Here is a 23000-nt window from a genome sequence, read left to right as displayed (position 1 = left end):
GGTTAACTCTTAACTTCCGCCCCCCATTAAAGTGGCCTAGCGAGCCATTCAGTTCAAGGGCAATTAGGGATGGGCAACAAATGCTGACCCAGCCAGTGACGCCCACATCCCAAGAACAAATTTTAAAAAAATGTCAAATTGTGCCTTACAATGCTCCTGTAAACGTGGGATTTTTTAACATTAAGGTGCTGTATGAATGAAAGTTCTTGTGATGTGAAATTAGTGAACAGGGAAATGGAGTGTGCTGTTGTGATAAAGGATCAGCCATAATCATGTTGAATGATGGAGCAGGCTTGAAGGGCTGAATGGCCTCCTCCTGCTCCTATTTTCTATGCTGCTGCATCCCGTAGCCAAGAAAACATATTAAAAAAGAAAGACAATAAATGTGAAAGGAATAATTGAGGACATGAAATGGGATTGGGTGGGGGTGGCGGTGGGGTGTAGAAATTAAGGACAGAGCGTGAGAAGGACTAGTATAAGATAAGATAATATTCTGAATAGGGTCGTTATTATCAGGAGGAGTTAGACAATTGCGACTGAAAATAAACAAAGTCATTTTTAAAAGTTAAACTTAGCTATAAAAATAATTTGGCAGATGCTACACCCCAGAAACAATGTATTTACTGGATTATCTTTTACAAGGCAAAATTAATATTTTAATTTCAGACCTTGGGAAAAGACAAGTAAAACAGTAGACGTGAGTGGTTATAAAAATGGCAATAATTTGAATTAATCCTTTAGTTTGATCTGCATGTTTGAGAAATAATCTCCCAGCAATGTTTCCACATTCCAATTCATATCCATAATAAGATTGTACAAAGAAAATTGCAACTTGCAATTTGAAATTAGTATATTTAGCAAAATTGCAACACTGTAAATGTAATTTACAAAGAACTCTCAAGAAGGATTTGTGCTTCAGGTTTACAACCTTTTAATAACAGCAAAGGCAACAAAACCAAGTGCGACCCTCATAACAGTGTTCTTTGTCTGTGTGGAACGGCAGACTTTCCCGTCTTGATTTTATCAGATAATTAAGTTTCTTCTCGTTCCTATACTCGGGTAAATTGTCACTGGAGCCCACAGAATATTTAAAGTGGCGCTTTGCTGATGGTGTTCAAGATTACTCAGCGCTTGTCTCCTTAATTATGTGGCTTCTGCACCTAGTCCTAGAACAAAAACACTTCATTACGATAATTAGGTTCCTTCCAGAGATCACATTCAATGCTTAAGCCATCACAGCAACCTGTGAGCAGCAGGAAATGTAAGTTTGGCAGTGAGGGGGTCACATTCTGGTTGTCCTCATGAGGATGGGCCTGACAGATTTACCTCAGAAAATGCTGCAAGGTAAATTTTCAGCTGGTAAATATATTTACAGAATCACGGAATTGTTACAGTGCAGAAGGAGTCCATTCGGCCCATTGTGTCTGCACTGGTTCCCTGGATGAGCAATTTACTTAGTGCCATTCCCCCGCCTTATCCTTCTAAACCTCAACTGAACCTGCCTTCGCCACACTCTCTGGTAGCGTATGGCGGGAAGGTTGGCTCAATGGTACCGCAAGGTGGCATGTCTGACATATTCCTTCCATCTTGCCAGAGGTGGGAAAGATGGCAGATGATCTGCCCACACAGAGCTCAAGTGAGCTATCTAAGTGGGAAATTAAGAACAGAGAAACATAAGGACATCAGAAATAAGAATAGGAGTAGGCCATTCGGCCCCACGAACCTACCCTACCATTTAATAAGATAATGGCTGATCTGATTGTGGCTGTAACTCTACTTCCCTGCCTGTCATAAACCTGACCCCCTCACAGATCAAAATCTGTCTCGCTCAACCTTGAATATATTCATTGGCCCAATCTCCATTGCTCTCTGCAATGTAAATATAGTCGATGCAACTATCGTCTAATTGTGCGAAAAATGAAACCAGGAGGACATTTATTTCAGACAATTAACAACAGTTCTGGAGCTTATCTCTGAAGTTGTCCTTGGAAGTATATCACCGTTCCTTCACTGTCGCTGGGTCAAAAGCCTGGAACTCCCTCCTTAACAGTACTGCGGGTGTACCTGCACCTCAGGGACTGCAACGGTTCAAGAAGGCAGCTCACCACCACCTCCTGAACGGCAACTAGGGATGGGCAATAAATGTTGGCCTAACCAGCGATGCTCACATCCCGTGAAAGAATAAAAAAAGAAATACTAAATTAAACACGAGTAGGAATGTACTTTTCATTATCTTTATTCTCACTGTTTTGTGCCAAATAGCTGGGGGGTTTTCAGCTGGTGGATATTTCTTGGATTTCTGATTTACAAATAACGTCTGGAATTCTCCAGTCATTGCCATTCACTTTTCCCACCAGCAGTGCACTGCCGCTCGTGGGTTTCCCGGTGGGGTGGGACGTTCACAATGGGAAATCCCATTGACAAGCGGCGGGAAGGCAGAATCGAATGGTGCGCGGCTGACATGCACGCGGCTGCCGGACCCGAGAATCGACCCCAAATTTGTGGTAGCAATTCAAGCTGCCCACTCAGCAGTGAGCACAATGCAGCCAACTAGTTTGACAGTTGGAATAAAATTACAAAACTGGGGCGGGATTCTCCGCAATCGGCGCGATGTCCGCCGACCGGCGCCAAAAACGGCGCAAATCAGTCCGACATCGCGCCGCCCCAAAGGTGCGGAATTCTCCGCATCTTGAGGGGCCGAGCCCTCACCTTGAGGGGCTAGGCCCGCGCCGGACTGATTTCCGCCCCGCCAGCTGGCGGGAAAGGCCTTTGGTGCCCGGCCAGCTGGCGCAAAACTTACTTTGCCGTGCGGCACATGCGCGGGAGCGTCAGCGGCCGCTCACGGCATCCCCGCGCATGCGCAGTGGAGGGGGTCTCATCGCCTCCGCCATAGTGGAGACCATGGCAAGGGCGGAAGGAAAAGAGTGTCCCCACGGCACAGGCCCGCCCGCGGATCGGTGGGCCCGATCGCGGGCCAGCACCCCCCAGGACCCCAGAGCCCGCCCGCGCCGCCTTGTCCCGCCGGTAAGAGAGGTGGTTTGATTCTCGCCGCAGGACAGGCATTCCGCAGCGGGACTTCGGCCCATCGCGGGCCGGAGAATTGGCGGGGGGGCCCGGAGGGGGTCGGAGAATCCTGCCCTTGGTTTGAATTAGCGGTTCAGCTATCATACTGAAGATATGTTTAAAGAGTGCCACGCATGACAGCACTCAGAGAGATAACTGTTCCAAGCTGCTCTTGCATTCCTCCTCATTGATGGCAAAATAGAAGTTTTGTTGGAGGTTGAGACTCTTGTTGTGCTCCCGGGAATGGGAAATGAGGTTGGTGGGGGCACTTAATTGTGCAGGAGGCCAAAGGTCAGTTTCCCAAACAATGAAATGAAACTATGCTATCAGCTTGGTGGTGGATTGAAGGCAGATTGATGGCAACCACCGGAACCTCTTTTTAATACATTGTCATGTCAAGCATGCTCGTTACAAAGCAACCATACCAGAATGAAGCATACCTTTCCAATTGAATCACCAGTGGACTGAGAAACACGTACCTTCAGATTCATGACTGCTTAAGCATGGCATGCAGCAAGCAGGGTCGTCTTCTTGGTGGGTTTGCTGTGAGTAGAATCTTCTTTTCTTTCAACTACTGGAGAGGAAGCATTGATGACTGAGGTTGGATGGTGTTGGTCAAAGAGGAACAGGGCATGGCTGACAGAAGGAGAGAGGTGGGAACCTACAAAGTCTCATGGGGAACAGAGGGAAGAAGTTGGATTGTACAGTGAAGGTCAATATGGAGAGATCAAATGCTCAAGGGAAGGTAAAGTCCTGAGAGTCAAGGGTAACATAGGGAAGGGCAAACATGATAGTGGGAGGTTGAGGATGATGAATGAAAAGTCAAGGGTAACAGGGGACAGTCCTATTGTGCCTGGGAGAAGCTTGAGGCTCAATGTTAGCAGGTCAAGGGGGTTGGGAATGCGTCAAAGGTTACCATAGGCAGGGCAAAGATGGCGGAGTGAGGGTTGAGGGCCAGGGAGGGAAGGTCAAAGGTGATTGAGGGTGAAGGCTTCCAATTCAGGATCACTGTGGAGTGTTCATGGCTGTATCAACAGCAGTTCCCGGCAATGGACCTCAAGGATGGAATTGGCCATGGTGGAGTGGGCGGAGACCAGAGTGTAGCTGATGTTAAGTAATGGGCTCACCGTTGATTAAAAGTGGTGCAGAAGGGAGGGCCTCCGGCTGTCACCACTGGGGAACTGGACCTCCTGCTGTTCCTCTGGCCTGGAGGAGAACCTACAGGGAGGTATTGCTAAACTATGGGTCACTTATGGGCGGCACAGTAGCACTGTGGTTAGCACTATTGCTTCACAGCTCCAGGGTGCCAGGTTCAATTCCCGGCTTGGGTCACTGTCTGTACTGAGTCTACCTGGGTTTCCTCCGGTTGCTCCGGATTCCTCCCACAGTCCAAAGATGCGCAGGTTAGGTGGATTGGCCATGGTAAGTTGCTCTTAGTGTCCAAAAAGGTTAGGTGGGGTTACTGGGTTACGGGGATAGGGTGGAGGTGGTGTAAGTAGGGTGCCCTTTACAAGGATCGGTGCAGATTCGGTGGGCCGAATGGCCTCCTTCTACACTGTAATTTCTATGACATTTATGACACTCTTTGGGCGGGATTTTCTGGCCTCCCAGCTGGTGTTTCTCAGTGGTGGGAGGCTGCGCACCTTTGTTGGCGGTGGGATTCTTTGCTTCCGCCAGTGTCATTAGGATTTCCCATTGAAGCCGCCCATGCCGCCGGGAAACCCGCGGGAGGTGGATGCTGCTGGGAAACCGGAGAATCCCGCTGCCAATGAATGGCTGGAGAATTCTGGCCAGCGCTATCTCCGCTCGGATATTTACCCCTTTAAATGGGATGGCAGTAGCTCAAAAAGGCTGCTTTGATAGCTCCTTCTAAACCCATGACCTCTACCATCTAGAAGGACAAGGGCAGCAGGTGCATGGAACAGCACCACTCGCTGGTTCCCCTCCAAGTCACTCACCATCCTGACTTGGAAACAAATCATTGCTCCTTCACTGTTGCTGGGCTAACAGCCAAAACGTTAGGGAGTTCTCTCTCTAACAGCACAATGGGTGCACCTACACCTCAGGGACTACAGCAGTTCAAGAAGGCAGCTCATCACGGCCACCAATTTCTCAAGGGCAATTAGGGTTGGGCAATAAATGCTGGCCCAGCCATTGATGCCCACATCCTGTGCAAGAATGTTAAGGGAAGTAACATTCATATATTACTCTGTTCAGAGTACTGCTGCTCAAATAAAAGAAGTCTTGTCCATTAACCTCGTCCAGTTTCTCTTGTTGTTGGTGGAAATTCTAGTATTTATGTACACTTGTTGGTTTTTTATTCTAATCCTAACGTTGTGTTAGCAACCAAGAGTTAGCATTAAAAGTGCAGCAGCAATGTATTTGCAGATCGGAATCAATGTTCAGCTCCAATCTGTGTTATTATTGAATATCCCAGCAGTAGTGAGCACTACATGCTCACACCTTTACCCAAAGGCTCAACCAGAGACATTTAACACCCGCGCCGGTTGGGAGAATCGCCTGGGTCACCAAATTTTCCCGCGACGCCGGTCCGACGCCCTCCCGTGATTCTGCCAAGCGGCGAGAATGGCCCCGTCGACATCCGCGCGGCGCAGGGGGGAGAATCGCCCGAGACACCCAAAATGGCGATTCTCCGGCACCCCTGCTATTCTCAGGCCTGGATGGGCCGAACGGCCAGCCCAAAACGGCGGGTTCCCCCCGGCGCCGTCCACACCTGGTCGCTGCCGGCAGGAACAGCGCGGGAACGCTGGGGGGGGGGGGGGGGGGGAGAGAGGGGATCCTGCACCGGGGGGGGCCTGAAATGGGGTCTGGCCCGCGATCGGTGCCCACCAATCGTCGGGCCGGCCTCTCTGAAGGAGGACCTCCTTTCTTCCGCAGCCCCGCAAGATCCGTCTGACATCTTCTTGCGGGGTGGACTCGGAGAGGACGGCAACCACGCATGTGCGGGTTGGCGCCAGTTATGCGGTGCCGGCCGCGTCATGTATGCGGCGCCGCCTTTACGCGGCGCCAAGGCCTGGCGCGCGTAAATGACGCGGCGCTGCTCCTAGCCCATTATCGGGCCCTGAATCGGTCGGGATAGGGGCCGTTTCGCGCCGTCATGAACCTCGACGGCGTTCACGACGGCGCGAACACTCTGCCTCCATTTCGGAGAATCCCGCCCCCAATGCTGCAAGATAATGGCAGTGTTAAACCCAAGATTAGATCAAATTGTCAGGGTCATTGGCTTTTATCTATATTTACATGGTGTAGCGCAAGATGTAGCTGGCACAACTGTAAAGGTAAACTCTGAGCCTGGTGATTGCTGGGTGCACAGAAAGACACAGATTGTTACAACGGACAGGTTGCAGTACATTCTCCGCAGGTTATGGTTAGCCGGGAGTTGGCAGATAAAGATCAAGGGCACGATCTAACCAAATTGGAACGCGAGTGTGTTTAGCCGGGTGCTTCCCAGCACTTGCAGTCCCGAAAAACACCACACTATCTATCAGAACTCTGTTTCAATTTGGGGCCTCAGCGACGAACGCCCCACCGAGGCTGCACTCAGTCCCGTTTCCTGCACTGAGGTGCAGGAAGAGAGATGCTATTTATAAATGGCATCTCAATCTCTCGACCCCATCCCCCAAAGCTCCAACTCACCTAGAAGGAGGTCCTCCCCACCAGGCCTAATCCCCAGCCAGGCTTCTTGGCACTGCCAGTGCTCCTGCAAGTGCGACCTGGGCATTGCCAAGCTGGCACCCAGGTGGCACTGCCAAGGTGCCCAGGTGGTACTAGCAATGCCCGGGTGCCATCCTGCTCAGAGGTCAAGCACCTGGGGGGGCCTCTGATCCCCTTGGAGACCTCCACAAGTTCTGTTCCATCTGGCCCCCATTTGTGGGACCAGCACTGAACGGCACTTGCCCAAGGTCTCCGAGGTGAAGGAGTTAGATCCTAACCTTGGGGAATGCATATTAGAGTGATACGAGCTGTCTCACTCTAATATGCAGATTTGCAAAATAGTGATCCAGCCCACAATGGGCGGGATTCAGATCGCAAAGTTTCATGAGATTGTGTTTGTCCTCGCAATGTGTGGTGAGCCGGGTAGATTCCGGAAGAGGGATCTCCCAGCATTTACTTGCCATGCCGGGTCGCCTTTTGGGCACAACGTGGCCTGCACATCGCACCCAAATGTATCTTAATGTTATATGGGGCTGGAGTCTCCGGGCCCCCAGCCATGTGTTACTCGGCATGGTGCCGTTTGCTAGAGGCGGTATTCTCTCTTCCCACCGCTTGTTAATGGGATTTCCCACTGAAGCCTCCCCACGCTGCCGGGAAACCCATGGGGCGGGGGTGCACTGTCGATGGGACAAGTGAATTGCAACAGCCAGACAATTCTGCCCATGGTCTGAGGAGTGGCTGTCAATGTTTTTTTCTCTTTAGTCTTTCGTAGGATGTGGATGTTGTTGGCAAGGCCAGCATTTGTTGCCCATTGCCTAATTGCCCCTGAACTGAGTGGCTTGCTATGCTATTTCAGAGGGCAGCTAAGTGTCCACCACATTGCCGTGGGTCTGGAGTCACATGTAGGCCAGACCAGGTAAGGATGGCAGATTTCCTTCCCTAAAGGACATTAGTGAACCAGCTGGGTTTTTACGACAATCAATGATAGTTTCCTGGTCACCTTTACTGAGATGAGATTTAAATTCCAGGTTTTTCAATGGAGTTTAGATTCCACCAGCTGTTGTGGTGGGATTTGAACCCAGGCACCCAGATCATTAGCATTATGTAAACAACAGGATTGTTAGTGTTTGGATACAATGACCAGACTATATTTTCGCACTGATAACGTACCATTAGGTTGATAGCATCGACTCAGTGCAGTAAAGCACCGTGTACTCTGTCCTCTGTTTGCAGAATTGCGTAACTGTGCTAAATTGCCATCCCCTGTCTCCCATAGTTTGGATTCTGTACTTCAAATAATACAACATGCAGCACACCCTGTGTACATTCAGCTATTTTTGCACAAGTTAAATCAGTCAACAGTGAAGTTTTAAAATGGCTTCAAAGATTGTGCCGTGTCCATTTACTTAAAATAAAGGAATTTCATATTAATATTCAGACATTAGTCCAATGGGTATAGACTTTTGTGTTGTGATTATTTATTTTATGAAGCGCATTCTGCAGTGAAGGCTGGTGGAGATAAATAACTGAGACAAAATGTGGTATGATTGTGAAGAGTGACTTCTAAAGAAAAAGGCTCAACAGAAACACAAGGCAGCAGCAACAACAGCCACTTGGATTTATGTATCTCCTTTGACTTCATAAAACACCCCAAAGTGCTCGACAGGAGAGTAACCTGACAAAAATTGTCATCGAATAAGGGAAGAGGGCATTAGGAATGGCTACTAAAAGCTGGGACAGAGGAAGGTATTAAAGAGGAGAGGTGACAAAGTGATGATGGGTGAATAGGACTTTGTATGAGTTAAGATAGAGGCTGCAGAGATTTTGATAAGCTCAAGTTTATGGAAGCTGGGAGTCAGGAGACTATTAGAATGGCCGAGTTAGGAGGAAGTGTGACGGTGGAAGGCGGTAACTTTGGTGCTGGAGAGGCGAGAATTTCACCTCAAGATCAGACTGGATGCCAAGATTGTGGACCAGTCTGGTTCAACCATAGACAGGAAGAGGCATGGGAATGGTGGGGAAGGGATGGAGATTGTGGCAGGTGCCATTCTCCGCTTGGGAGACTATAGGCTGGATTCTCCAATTTTGCGGCTAGATCCGGAGTATGTGTCTAGTTCTATGATGAAAGAATTGGCGAAGCGACGGCACCGATCCTCTGATCGGTGAGGGGCTAGCAGCCGCGCCACCTAAAACTCATGGCCTTCACAAAATAAATGGCTGGCGAATTGCTGGGTCCATGGCCGCTTACGCACATGGTGACGACCTGCAGCGGTCGCGCCGTACAACATGGAGGTGGCCGCGTACGGGCCTGACCTGACAGATTGTGCCCACCTGAATCGCCCCTCGCCACCCCGGACCACTCCCCAGCAGTCCCCCCAGGCCCCCGCCGAAGCCCCCCCCTGGCCAGCGGCATGGCTCTCCTCCTCCCCCGACTGCGGCGGCGCTGGACACATCCGCAGCCGCCACGCCAGGTTCACGAAAACTGAGAGCACAAGTGAACTCGGCCAATCAGGGGTGGTGCATCGGGGGAGGGCCTTCAGGTAACGTCCTGAGGCCGTCCCAACGGCGTGTGACACACTCCCCGATGATGGTGTTTTGGAGGGGGCGGAGAATCCGAAAACAGGCTTCGCCCCAAATTCGGTGGGAAAAGGGGATTTTCTGCCCAATGTTGATGACTAAATCGGCGTCAACATGCGGAGAATCCTGCCCACTTTCTCCCCCAGAGGAGAAATGCACCAGTTTTATATCCCCTGGGAGAGCAAATTGGGAAGCAATTCCATATACCATGAAATGCAAATTTATGCATTCCCAAGGGAATTTCACAATTGGGCTGCCATTTTAAGCGGGTGGCTCGATAACAAAATTCCACGGCCAGCCACCTCCGCCCCCGCACTGCAAATCATCCCGAAACCCCACTCGTACCACAAAGCAGCCCCCACCCCCGGATTGCCTGGGTTCCCCCCTTCCCCAAAGTACAGGGGAGACTCGTCCACTCCCCTCCCAGGCCCCTGTAAAATGGAGACCCCCTGGGGACACCAGCAATAAGGAGACACCCCCAGGGATCACTTTAATAGAGAGGCCCCCCCAGGGATACCTGCAATAAGGAGGCCTCCAGGGATCTCCCGAACTACAGGGATCTCCCACAGAGACCCCATAGAGATCCCCCACAGAGAACCCCCCCCTCCCCCTCAGACACCCCCCTCACAGAAAGGAGACCCCTGTCTGGAAGCTAGAGAGCAATATGGATAAGGGCAGTGAAAGTAATTACAGCTGGAACACTTACTGGAAGTTTCATGTATCCACTCCTTGAAGAAGAACAGCTGTGAGCTGTGTTTCAACCCTACCGATCCATTAACTGCGAGCCATTCCTAACTTTCTACTAGTGGGCAGCTTCCACAAACCAGCTGCAGCCTTGAATCATTCATCACCCTTCATGGATCAGTGATTAAACCCAAGGTTTACAAATATCAACCCCATCAAAGAGAGGTATGTTTATTCCAAGCACTAAGTCCATTCCAATCAAGCATGTGACTTCTAGTTAGGGAGGACTCTGTGGAGGTCCCTATTCAGGGGTCCTGGAGGGGCTCCCTATTTATGCGATCCCCAGGGGATCGCCCTACTCATGGGCACCCTGCTGCGGGATCTTCCTATTCGTGGTGTCCCTGGGGGCCCTATTACAGAGGTCTGGGGGGGCCAAGGGGTCTTGTAGAGGAAGAGTGGGCAGGTAATGCATTGTGGGGGGGACAATGGCCTTGCATAGATTCTGGGTGCAACTCCCCTAAGGGGTTACCCCTTGGCCCACCGCGAGGTCCACATCACCAGGGTCAAGCTGGTAGAGGCCACAGGTGATCCACACCCATGTGATTTCTGCCTCTGGGGACTGGAGAATCACGAAGGGCTGGAGCATAGGGCGCCAGGCCCACTAAATGGATTCAAATGGGTCATTAAGACATGCTCCCGCTGGCACAGGGTCGTGAATCTTGATTCCGGCGGCAGCGGCCGATCGGAGCATCACGTTCGGATTGGCGCCTACCAACGCCTCGCGCAGATCCCGATTTACTGATTCTCTGCCGCATCGTGGACTCCGATACCAACGTCGGCCGATGGAGAATCTGCCCCAATGGCTTTGGTCTTCCCAGCGTTTTTAAAATAAATTTAGAGTACCCAATTCATTTTTTCCAATTAAGGGGCAATTTAGCGTGGCCAATCCACCTACCCTGCACATCTTTGGGTTGTGGGGGCGAAACCCACGCAAACACAGGGAGAATGTGCAAACTCCACACGGACAGTGTCCCAGAGCCGGGATCGAACCTGGGACCTCGGCGCCGTGAGACAGCAATGCTAACCACTGCACCACCGTGCTGCTCTTTCCCAGCGTTTTATTGTAGGAAACTTTGGCACATTGTGGACTGAATGTTTACGAGCAGCCGGATAACGGTGAGTGGATGAGTTGAGAGAAATGGTGCTGAGGTACAGATGAATTTTATGGACTGAATTTCGCACCTGTCTGCCAGCCCAGAAGTGGATGTAGAATCGCTCTGGGGTGAGATTGAGTTTCCAACGCGATTTCCACTGGGTATCCAATTAATAATAATAATCTTTATTGTCACAAGTAGGCTTACATTAGCACTGCAATGAAGTTACTGTGAAAATCCCCTAGTCGCTAATTCCGGTGCCTGTTCGGGTACACAGAGGGAGAATTCAGAATGCCCAATTCACCTAACAGCATGTCTTGTGGGAGGAAACCGGAGCACCCGAAGGAAACCCACACAGACACATGGAGAACATGCAGACTCTGCACAGACAGTGACCCAAGCCAGGAATTGAACCTGGTGATGTGTTAAGTAAGTTGGTTCAACATTGACTGCAACTAGATGCAGTGAAACTAGAACAGGCTTCTGACACAGGAGACGGTCCAACACTGTTTTATTGAACTTCCTGATTGCTGTACATAGTCTGCTGTGAGTTGACACTCTATCAATCTAACTGATAACCTCCTACTGGCTTGACCAGACTAACTCTCTACCTCATGGTGATAGTGCCCACTGGCTTGTGCACTCTTACTATCTCAGTAGCTGTGTCCTGTAGAGAGAGAGTCTTAATGCCCTGTGTGCTTTATAGTGGTGCTGACCTGTCTGGTGATTGGTTGTTATGTGTCGTGTGTGTTCATTGGTTATCCTGTGTGTCAATCACTGTCTATCTGCATCTCATTATATACATGAGCGGATATTATGACACCTGGAAACCCGGAGCTGTGAAGCAACGTTGCTAAACACTGTGCTACCGTGCCGCCCAAGTGGCGTGGTCCTGGGTAGGGTGCTCTTTCGGAGCATCGGTGCAGACTCGTTGGCCAAATGGCTTTCTTCTGCACGTAGTGGTTTCATGATTCTATAATCACAAATTTTAAAAAATCAGATGTTACAAGGACAGTGACAAAAATTCCTGGGGCACTTTTAAAATGTTATGACCAAAATGTAAATTAAAACATACAAACACTTTTAAATATGCCACAGGTACAGTTATATAATAACATAGAGCAGATTTAAATAGTTTCACAGATTTAAACAAATAACAAAACCGATGTTCACTTATAAATAGTAATCACCTTTAATCATAAAAATAAAAATTACTTTAAAAGAATCAATAACAACAGCAATGCCTGTATAAAAAAAACAAATAAAAACAGTTAAAGAAACTTCTACATACCTTTAAAATACTTGTTATATGTTTTGCCTGTTGTCTTCAATATAAATCTGCAGCTTAAATACCTGCCCTCAATGGGCATTCCCAAAGATGCTGCGTCACAAGGGGGCGTGGCTACATTAAAACTACGCTGCGCTGGGGCCTCCGCAGATTGTCACGTTGGAGGCCTGAGGCTGCTACCGAAGCAGGAAGGTTTGTCGCGCTTTCTTAGGGCAGGTGTGTGTGCATTTTCCTCTCTCAGTATTGCTGGCTCGTGGCTCTCCGCCGATAATTGGAAGTTACGGGCCGCTGTATTATATGTATTTTGTACAGTACAGATTAAAAGTCTGGTTTAGTATGTGACTGCTGCAGTTATGTTTTTAAAAACCCTGCTTTGAAAGGCAGTAGACCCTTTGGAGACAGAGGTGCAATTAAAGCATCTTAAACGTTTGGGCTAATGGACTTTTGTTTATATTAAGAAGGTTCCCTGGGGAGTAGATAATTAGAGACATTGGGCGGGATTCTCCCCTACCTGGCGGGGCAGGGGGTTCCGGCATAATGGAGTGTCGGGAACCACTCCGGCGTCGGGCCACCCCAAAGGTGCGGAAGTCTCTGGACCTTTAGAGGCCAAGCCCTCACCTTGAGGGGCTAGGCCCGCGCCGGAGTGGTTTGCGCTCCGCCGACTGGCAGGAAAGGCCTTTGGCGCCACGCCAGCCGGGGCCGAAAGGTCTTCGCCGGGCGACGCATGCGCGGGAGCGTCAGCGTCTGCTGACGTCATCCCCGATCATGCGCAGGGGAGGGGGTCTCTTCCACCTCTGCCATCGTGAAGACCATGGCGAAGGCGGAAGGAAAAGAGTGCTCCCACGGCACAGGCCCGCCTGCGGATCGGTGGGCCCCGATCGCGGGCCAGGCCACTGTGGCGGCACCCCCTGGGGCCAGATCGCCCGTGCCCCCCCCCCAAGGACCCTGGAGCCTGCCCGCGCTGCCTTGTCCCGCCGTTCAAAAGGTGGTTTAATCCACGCTGGCGGGACTGGCATTCCAGCAGCGGGACTTCGGCCCATCGCGGGCCGAAGAATCGGCAGGGGTGGGCCCGCCGACCGGTGTGGCGCGATTCCCGCCCCCGCCGAATCTCTGGTGGCGGAGACTTTGGGACCCGGCGGGGTCGGGATTCACGCCAGCCTCCGGCGATTCTCCGACCCGGCGTGGGATTGGAAAATCCAGCCCATTGCTTAGTAAGATGATGTAGTTAATGGGAGGGGTAGAAGCAGTTACCTCAGTTTAAAATGTTAAAAAGATTAGGGTCGGTCTAGACAAACAGTCGCTCTCAATACAGTGAAGTTTAGATTTGTCTGTGGACTGATTAGTAGTTTCTGTCAAAACAGTTCAGTTAAAGATTTGACTAGAGACAGACCAGAAGCAGCTGGGGCGAAATTCTCCCCCAACGGCGCGATGTCCGCTGACTGGCGCCAAAAACGGCGGCAATCAGACGGGCATCGCGCCGGCCCAAAGGTGCGGAATGCTCCGCATCTTTGGCGGCCTAGCCCCAACATTGAGGGGCTAGGCCGACGCCGGAGGGATTTCCGCGCCGCCAGCTGGCGGAAATGGCGTTTGTTGCCCCGCCAGCTGGCGCGGAAATGCGGCGCATGCGTGGGAGCGTCAGCGGCCGCTGACAGTTTCCCGGCGCATGCGCGGGAGCGTCAGCGGCCGCTGAAGGTTTCCTGCGCATGCGCAGTAGGGAGAGTCTCTTCCGCCTCCGCCATGGTGGAGGCCGTGGTGGAGGCGGAAGGGAAAGAGTGCCCCCACGGCACAGGCCCGCCCGCGGATCGGTGGGCCCCGATCGCGGGCCAGGCCACCGTGGGGGCACCCCCCGGGGTCAGATCGCCCCGCGCCTCCCCAGGACCCTGGAGCCCGCCCACGCTGCCTGGTCCCGCCGGTAAATACCAGGTTTGATTTACGCCGGTGGGACAGGCAATTTCTGGGCGGGACTTCGGCCCATCCGGCCCGGAGAATTGAGCGGGGGGTCCCGCCAACCGGCGCGGCCCGATTCCCGCCCCCGCCCAATCTCCGGTACCGGAGACTTCGGCGGGGGCGGGATTCATGGCGGTCAACGGCCATTCTCCGACCCGGCGGGGGGTCGGAGAATGACGCCCGATCCAAGACAGTGAGTTAAAGATTTGCCTGTGATAGAAGCAATTTCAAATACTGGCAGTTTAAACAGTAGTTGAGGCAGGCAAGAAATCTGCAGCTGGTTCCTGAAGGGTCTCTCTTTTTAAGTGGTCTATCCAAGACACCTTTTTACACCAAGTATTCCCGCGTCTGCTAACTGTTTTCAAAAGTGGATTTTGTTCTGAGGTAGGTGTTGTTTGAGGGGAGATAAAGATAGCGGTTAGCATTGTTATTTTGATTGTTAAGCATTGTTTAACTGGTACTTGAAAGCTTTTTGTCCTTATGATGTTAAAGTTAGCAATACTGTGTTAGTAATGAAGTTTGTTTTAATATACCGTGGGAGCGATTCTCTGGCCTCATTGCACTCTCGCTCAAGCAAAACAAGGCTAGTGGATAGCGGAAGAGGCCAAAAACTAGAACCGTGCCAGGCGCAAAACAGGTTGCAATGCAACCGGTCCGCTCCCGTATGGGAAATCGGGAACTCACTGTAGCATGGCGAGAAACCAATTATCACCACTTAAGCCCTATTTCCATACAATTAACGAAAGCCATCTGTTTTGACCAGCCATTCTAATTGCGTCTGGCGCTGACTTAACCTTTAAGCATTTTGTCTGACTTTCTTCCTTGATCTTCGGTTTTACTGAGATATTCTTCAGGCTTCTCAGCTCACCATTGAAGACAATGGCTTATTTATTCAAGATTTTAGGTAGATCTGATTTGGGATCTGTCATGAGATTTACCTCTGCTCAATTTAATCTGACCTTCTCCAGCCAAGTTCTTCCCATTAGTGCTGGATCATTTCCTTTGGCTATGTGCAAGGACAAATCTGTTGCCTGTCCATTTAATTGCACTGTTACATCAATAGGGCCCTGAACGGAACCACTTCTCCAGTGTAGGTTTTTAGCACAACCTTCAAGGCTTTCAGAGATGTCAGAGATTTTCTTGATAAACAGTTTCTGGTACCAATGAGATGACTGCCCCAGCGTCCACTTCCACCTTCACTGGCTGACTGTCCAGTGATGGAGTGATCCAGTAACAGTTGTTTCACCAGCAATAGTCAGTACCTTTAATGACAGTTCATCTCATGTCCTTTTTGTACTAGGCGGACACTTTCTCCTTTATTCAGTTTCCCATTTGATTTATTCGGCTCTTGCTTTTTGCAACTTTTGCCTGAAGCTTGTTTCTTTTTCCAACAGGCATGTTCAATGAGACCCTTTCTGCCACAATTTTGGCACCTGATGGGCGGGATTCTCCGTCGGCGGGATCCTCCGCTTTGCTGGCAGCACACTCACGCCCTGACGTCATGTGTGTGTCCACAATGGGAAACCCCATTCGCCGGCTGCCGGGACGGAGCATCCAGCCCGATGCCTTTGCACCAACAATTTGCTGCTGAGTGCTCGGTTTTTGCACAACCGTGGCAAGTGAAAATCTGTGCCTGTGTTCATTATTCGACCGACACCTTGTGAATCTTTGTACTCAAACTCAACTGTTCAATTTTGGTGGCTTCTAATCCCATGGATACAGCAACTCCCAAAACCTTCTTTAAGGTCAGGTTGCTTTCTGTTAACAACTGCTTTTGAATAGCTTCATTTCGTAAACCACAGACTAATCTATCACTGATCGTATCATTTAACATATCTCCGAATTAGCAGTCTTCAGTCAGTCTTTTCAGTGTAGATACAAACTGTCCAATCGTTTCACCTTTTTCTTGGCTGCACTTATGAAACCTAAAGCTTTCTGAGATGAATAAAGATTTATGTGAACGGTGGCCCTGCAATATTTCCACTATTTCATTGTAGGTTTTCATGACTGGCTATTTCGGATGGATCAGACTCCTCAGGAGGCTAAATGTTCCTTCCCCCCCCCCCCCCATTATGGTCAGGACATTTGGGGGTTTTATATCTACTGATATATTGTTAGCTTGAACAAAATAATTGAATCTCTCTGTATACGAGTTCCATCGTCCATCACTCTATATTGTCATCAAATGGTTCCACGGCGCCACAAACTCCCAACATTCTTCTCCATGGAAGGACATGTGTGTGCACATTGTGCAACAAATTTTTAGCACTACCTTGCTTCCCTTCCTTCAAAAACAAGGCTTTAATCGAAGTTGTTGTGTATTCAGCCTGAGTTCAGTCTGTTTTCCTTTTGTGTTTTACATCACCCCCAACTCTAAATCAGTTTTTGCAGGGTACTTGCTGCTCATGGTGCTCCCAGTACTGTTATGGATCATTCCAGGCAGAGCATGTGGCAAGCTTCTTTCCAAAGTTGTTTTCTTTAGATTCCTCAGTGATTTCTTGATTCCTCCGATGGCTGCAACCATTGTTTGGCCCTCCCATCTACAGCTTTCATGTGGCGACGATCTTAATTATTTATTTTTCTTTCTGGGTGCCTACAAACCCTGTTCGACTTTTTGTTCAGGTACCTGCAAATGCTAATCGTCTACCTCGTCGCCATTTTTTATGTGGTAGTTTTAAAATTGAGTCTGCAGGCCTCAGCGGTTGAAGTAAACTAAGAACTTTATTAGAAGATGTTAACACTACAGGCTGCTATGTTACACATGCCCGTTTGGACACGCAAACGACCGATCCGTGATCGATCTCTTAAAGTGCCCCTGTTCTACTGCAAGGCTGATAGTGAGGGAACACAAGAAATACAAAGAATAGACAACAACTTTGATTATAGCATTTCAATACCATAATGAGAACAGAACCATCTCCAGGTTGCTTCTGGTTGTTGCTTTCCCCCTCTGACTGCTCTGTGGTGACACCTCATTGAGTTCCGTTGTGCAGCATGCATCAAATGACAACAAAATGGGCAATTATAGTCAGGCTGCATTGTAGCATGTCTGCTAACTGTCTAGGCACAAGCCCCTGTTAATACTCCAATGGTCCATTCAGCAAAGGTTCTCGGACAGCCACAAACCTTATTTGATCCGTGCTCAATGGGTATATGTGACTGCTGACAATTGTCATCTTTGCACATTTTTGCAGGTCAAATAATAGAGGTATGGTGGATTTACGTAATGTAAAATCATGGTGATCGCTGCTTAGGAAGCAGGAACTCTCCTGTACAATACATTGATGTAGAGATACATCCATGTTCTGCTCGGAGCAAGGCCTGGCTAAATTCATGTCCATGAATATTTGAACCACTAAGAGGAGTGCTGAGGTAATATTCCACTGATTTCCTTTGACGCTTTTACCTTCGGTTTTCTTTTCTCTAGATGAGCTTCAACCATGGCAATAGAGCACTGTCTACTCCTGATGGTGGGAGAGGAGAAACCTGCACCGATCGGATGTCATTAATCCCACTGGCTCAAATACCTGGAGCCTGCACACCTACCTCCTTCTCCTGTCTGGTGCAGAACCCTTCTGACTCAGAGGCAAATATACTGTCACTTTTGTCTGGGTAACTAGATTTCAGCCAAACAATGAGAGTCTGTATTCTTGTCCACACTTGGTAGGACTATCTGGGTGCGTGGCTGAAACCCTTCATCTTCTGACTCAGAGGTAAGTAAGCTACCACTGAGTCAAAGGTACACTTCGGATGCACACCCTTGTGATTCATGAAGCAATTTTCACCCTCCTGTAAGCAACACCGTATGTGATCTCAATTGATCGATTTGCATTAGCAAATTAATATTGAGCTACCAAAATAAGGAGGTGCAACACAGGCTCTAATAATTTCTCTGCCATGTTTCTTTTGATAAAAGAGCACTCAGTCTCAGAGTTAGGTTCTGTTTGATCTATTTGAACAAGTTATTTTGCAGAACAATGTGGGATTGAATGTGAACCAACAAAGCAAGACTGTCTACCTCAGAAACACGCATTCTTTCATCATTTGTTTGCAAAGTATTTTTAAATCTTTCAGCTATTTATTTAGACTGGGGAAAACACATTGCAACATCTTGAGCTGTGAGACAACCTTTGGCATAATAGGTAGAAAAACATAAATTGGTACTTTAGTATATAATTGGTATGAGAACAAGAGACTGATTTTTCTATAAGCAAACAAATTATAGAGAATTATTCCTGATGTAATGATTTAATGGTGCTTCTACAGCAAAAGGACCCTGAAAATGTGTTCAAAGCCTCACATGCCTATTCAGCTCTGGGACGGCACTGCCACATTGAATTGAGCCTTCTGTCCTTTCTACAGCAGCTCCACCTGAAACTGGAAGGTTCCTCACGTGCTGTATTTCCCATTTAAACAATAGGCTCACACCTCATGAGCAGGCCCATTCCTTCGGGGGCAACCGGCACAGAGGGCCTAGGGGTTCATTACACATAGATCTTTGGAGGTGATAAACATACTGAATGAGCAGTTGGCAAAGCAAATGGGATCCTGGACTTCACAACTATAGGCATCAGTCACCAAAGCAGGGAATCCATGCTGAACTTGTACAAAACTCTGATTGGATCACAAGTAGGGTATTCTGTGCAGTTCTGTTCATTACACTTCACTCAGGTTTAAGCTCCTTGTGAGGGTGCAGAGGAGATTTACCAGAATTGTTGTAGAGTTGAGGAACAAAGAAAAGCTGTTTCCGTTAGCTGATGGTACAAGGACCAGGAAGCACAGGCTCGACATTTTGGGCGAGAACTGCTGGGAGAATGTGAGGAATTTTTTTCATGCAGTGCTTGGTAATGGTTTGGACATTGCTGCCCGTGAGGTTAATGGATGCGGAGACGATTGCTGATTTTTCAAAAGGAAATTGGATAGGCACAAAGAAGAATAAACTTGTTGCGCTACAGGAATAGAATGGGCAAATAGAAATCCTGTAGAAGGATTACCTAGATCTGAAACATTGGGTGCGATTTAACGGCCTCATCGCGTCTGACTTGGTGTCGCGACGAGGCTGTTGAATCTCACGAGAGACATCTTGTGAGATTTAACTGAATCTCGCGAGATGTCGCGATCTGAATCTCACCAGCACTGGGCGAGATCGAGATCAGCATATTTAAATGAGCCACTGGGTCATTTTATAGCAGAGCACTTCAAAAACAGTGGCAGGATTAGACAGAGTCAACATGGATTTATGCAAGGAAAATCATACTTGACAAATCTACTGGAATTCTTTGAGGATGTAATGAGTGGAGTTGATGAGGGGGAGCCAGTGGATGTGGTATATTTGGACTTTCAGAAGGCTTCTGACAAAGTCCCTTATAAGAGATTAGTGTATAAAACTAAAGCGTATGGGATGAGGAGTAGTATATTAACATCGATAGAAATCTGGTTGACAGACAGAAAACAAAGAGTAGGAATGAACAGGCCATTTTCAAATTAGCAGCCAGTGATTAGTGGGGTACCGCAGGGATCGGCGCTAGGACTCCAGCTATTCACAATATATATTAATGATTTAGATGAGGGAACAAAATGTTATATCTCCACATTTGCAGATGATACCAGGTTGGGTGGGAGGGTGAACGGTGAGGAGGATGTAGAAATCCTCCAGAGTAATTTGGACAAGTTGAGCAAGTGGGCAAATGAATGGCAGATGCTGTATAATTTGCATACTGGGAAGGTTATCCACTTTGGCAGCAAAAACGAGAAGGCAGACTATTATCTGAATGGCCATAAATTGGGAGAGGGGAACGTGCAACAAGACCTGGGTGTCCTTGTACACCAGTCATAGGGCGGCATGGTAGCACATTGGTTAGCACCGTTGCTTCACAGCGCCAGGGTCCTGGGTTTGATTCCCGGCTTGGGTCACTGTCTGTGTGGAGTCTGCACGTTCTGCCTGCGTCTGTGTGGGTTTCCTCCGGGTGCTCCAGTTTCCTCACACAAATCCCGAAAGATGTGCTTGTTAGGTGAATTGGACAATCTGAATTCTCCCTCTGTGTATCCAAACAGGCGCCGGAATGTGGCGACTCGGGGATTATCACAGTAACTTCATTGCATTGTTAATATAAGACTGCTTGTGACAATAATAAAGATTATTTATTGGAGCTAAGCATGCAGGAACAAACAAAGAACAAAGAACAAAGAAATGTACAGCACAGGAACAGGCCCTTCGGCCCTCCAAGCCCGTGCCGACCATGCTGCCCGACTAAACTACAATCTTCTACACTTCCTGGGTCCGTATCCCTCTATTCCCATCCTATTCATGTATTTGTCAAGATGCCCCTTATATGTCACTATCGTCCCTGCTTCCACCACCTCCTCCGGTAGCGAGTTCCAGGCACCCACTACCCTCTGCATAAAAAACTTGCCTCGTATATCTACTCTAAACCTTGCCCCTCTCACCTTAAACCTATGCCCCCTAGTAATTGACCCCTCTACCCCGGAGAAAAGCCTCTGACTATCCACTCTGTCTATGCCTCTCATAATTTTGTAGGCTTCTATTAGGTCGCCCCTCAACCTCCTTCGTTCCAGTGAGAACAAACAGAGTTTATTCAACCGCTCCTCATAGCTAATGCCCTCCATACCAGGCAACATTCTGGTAAATCTCTTCTGCACCTCTCTAAAGCCTCCACATCCTTCTGGTAGTGTGGCGACCAGAATTGAACACTATACTCCAAGTGTGGCCTAACTAAGGTTCTATACAGCTGCAACATGACTTGCAAATTCTTATACTCAATGCCCCGGCCAATGAAGGCAAGCATGCCGTATGCCTTCTTGACTACCTTCTCCACCTGTGTTGCCCCTTTCAGTGACCTGTGGACCTGTACTCCTAGATCTCTTTGACTTTCAATACTCTTGAGGGTTCTACCATTCACTGTATATTCCCTACCTGCATTAGAGCTTCCAAAATGCATTACCTCACATTTGTCCGGATTAAACTCCATCTGCCATCTCTCTGCCCAAGTCTCCAAACAATCTAAATCCTGCTGTATCCTCTGACAGTCCTCATCGCTATCCGCAATTCCACCAACCTTTGTGTCGTCTGCAAACTTACTAATCAGATCAGTTACCTTTTCCTCCAAATCAATTATATATACGACAAACAGCAAAGGTCCCAGCACTGATCCCTGTGGACCACCACTGGTCACAGCCCTCCAATTAGAAAAGCATCCCTCTATTGCTACTCTCTGCCTTCTATGACCTAGCCAGTTCTGTATCCACCTTGCCAGCCCACCCCTGATCCCGTGTGACTTCACTTTTTGTACTAGTCTACCATGAGGGACCTTGTCAAAGGCCTTACTGAAGTCCATATAGACAACATCCACTGCCCTACCTGCATCAATCATCTTAGTGACCTCCTCGAAAAACTCTATCAAGTTAGTGAGACACGACCTCCCCTTCACAAAACCATGCTGCCTCTCACTAATACGTCCATTTGCTTCCAAATGGGAGTAGATCCTGTCTCGAAGAATTTTCTCCAGTAATTTCCCTACCACTGAAATAAGGCTCACCGGCCTGTAGTTCCCTGGATTATCCTTGCTACCCTTCTTAAACAGAGGAACAACATTGGCTATTCTCCAGTCCTCCGGGACATCACCTGAAGACAGTGAGGATCCAAAGATTTCTGTCAAGGCCTCAGCAATTTCCTCTCCAGCCTCCTTCAGTATTCTGGGGTAGATCCCATCAGGCCCTGGGATATTTTTTAAGACACCCAACACCTCATCTTTTTGGATCTCAATGTGACCCAGGCTATCTACACACCCTTCTCCAGACTCAACATCTACCAATTTCTTCTCTTTGGTGAATACTGATGCAAAGTATTCATTTAGTACCTCGCCCATTCCCTCTGGCTCCACACATAGATTCTCTTGCCTATCCTTCAGTGGGCCAACCCTTTCCCTGGCTACCCTCTTGCTTTTTATGTACGTGTAAAAAGCCTTGGGATTTTCCTTAACCCTATTTGCCAATGACTTTTCGTGACCCCTTCTAGCCCTCCTGACTCCTTGCTTAAGTTCCTTCCTACTTTCCTTATATTCCACACAGGCTTCGTCTGTTCCCAGCCTTTTAGCCCTGACAAATGCCTCCTTTTTCTTTTTGACGAGGCCTACAATATCTCTCATTATCCAAGGTTCCCGAAAATTGCCGTATTTATCCTTCTTCCTCACAGGAATATGCCGGTCCTGAATTCCTTTCAACTGACACTTGAAAGCCTCCCACATGTCAGATGCTGATTTGCCCTCAAACATCCGCCCCCAATCTATGTTCTTCAGTTCCCGCCTAATATTGTTATAATTAGCCTTCCCCCAATTTAGCACATTCATCCTAGGACCACTCTTATCCTTGTCCACCAGCACTTTAAAACTTACTGAATTGTGGTCACTGTTCCCGAAATACTCCCCTACTGAAACATCTACCACCTGGCCGGGCTCATTCCCCAATACCAGGTCCAGTACCGCCCCTTCCCTAGTTGGACTGTCCACATATTGTTTTAAGAAGCCCTTCTGGATGCTCCTTACAAACTCCGCCCCGTCTAAGCCCCTGGCACTAAGTGAGTCCCAGTCAATATT

At 48.7% G+C, this 23000-nt stretch overlaps 1 long non-coding RNA gene across 1 annotated transcript in view; it reads right to left on the bottom strand.

Moving 5' to 3' along the window:
- Positions 1-907: 907 nt before the first annotated feature.
- LOC140429748 (uncharacterized) overlaps positions 908-23000 on the bottom strand; it is a 90625-nt gene continuing 68532 nt past the window's right edge. Inside the window, exons 2-3 of the long non-coding RNA XR_011949181.1 lie at positions 12023-12126; positions 908-1166 (exon numbers count right to left, since the gene is read on the bottom strand). This is a non-coding gene — a long non-coding RNA (uncharacterized lncRNA). The remainder of the gene's footprint in view (positions 1167-12022; positions 12127-23000) is intronic.

This window comes from Scyliorhinus torazame, chromosome 1 (assembly GCF_047496885.1).
Source record: "Scyliorhinus torazame isolate Kashiwa2021f chromosome 1, sScyTor2.1, whole genome shotgun sequence".
Taxonomy (NCBI): Eukaryota; Metazoa; Chordata; class Chondrichthyes; order Carcharhiniformes; family Scyliorhinidae; genus Scyliorhinus; species Scyliorhinus torazame.
This window is presented reverse-complemented; position numbering and strand designations above follow the sequence as displayed.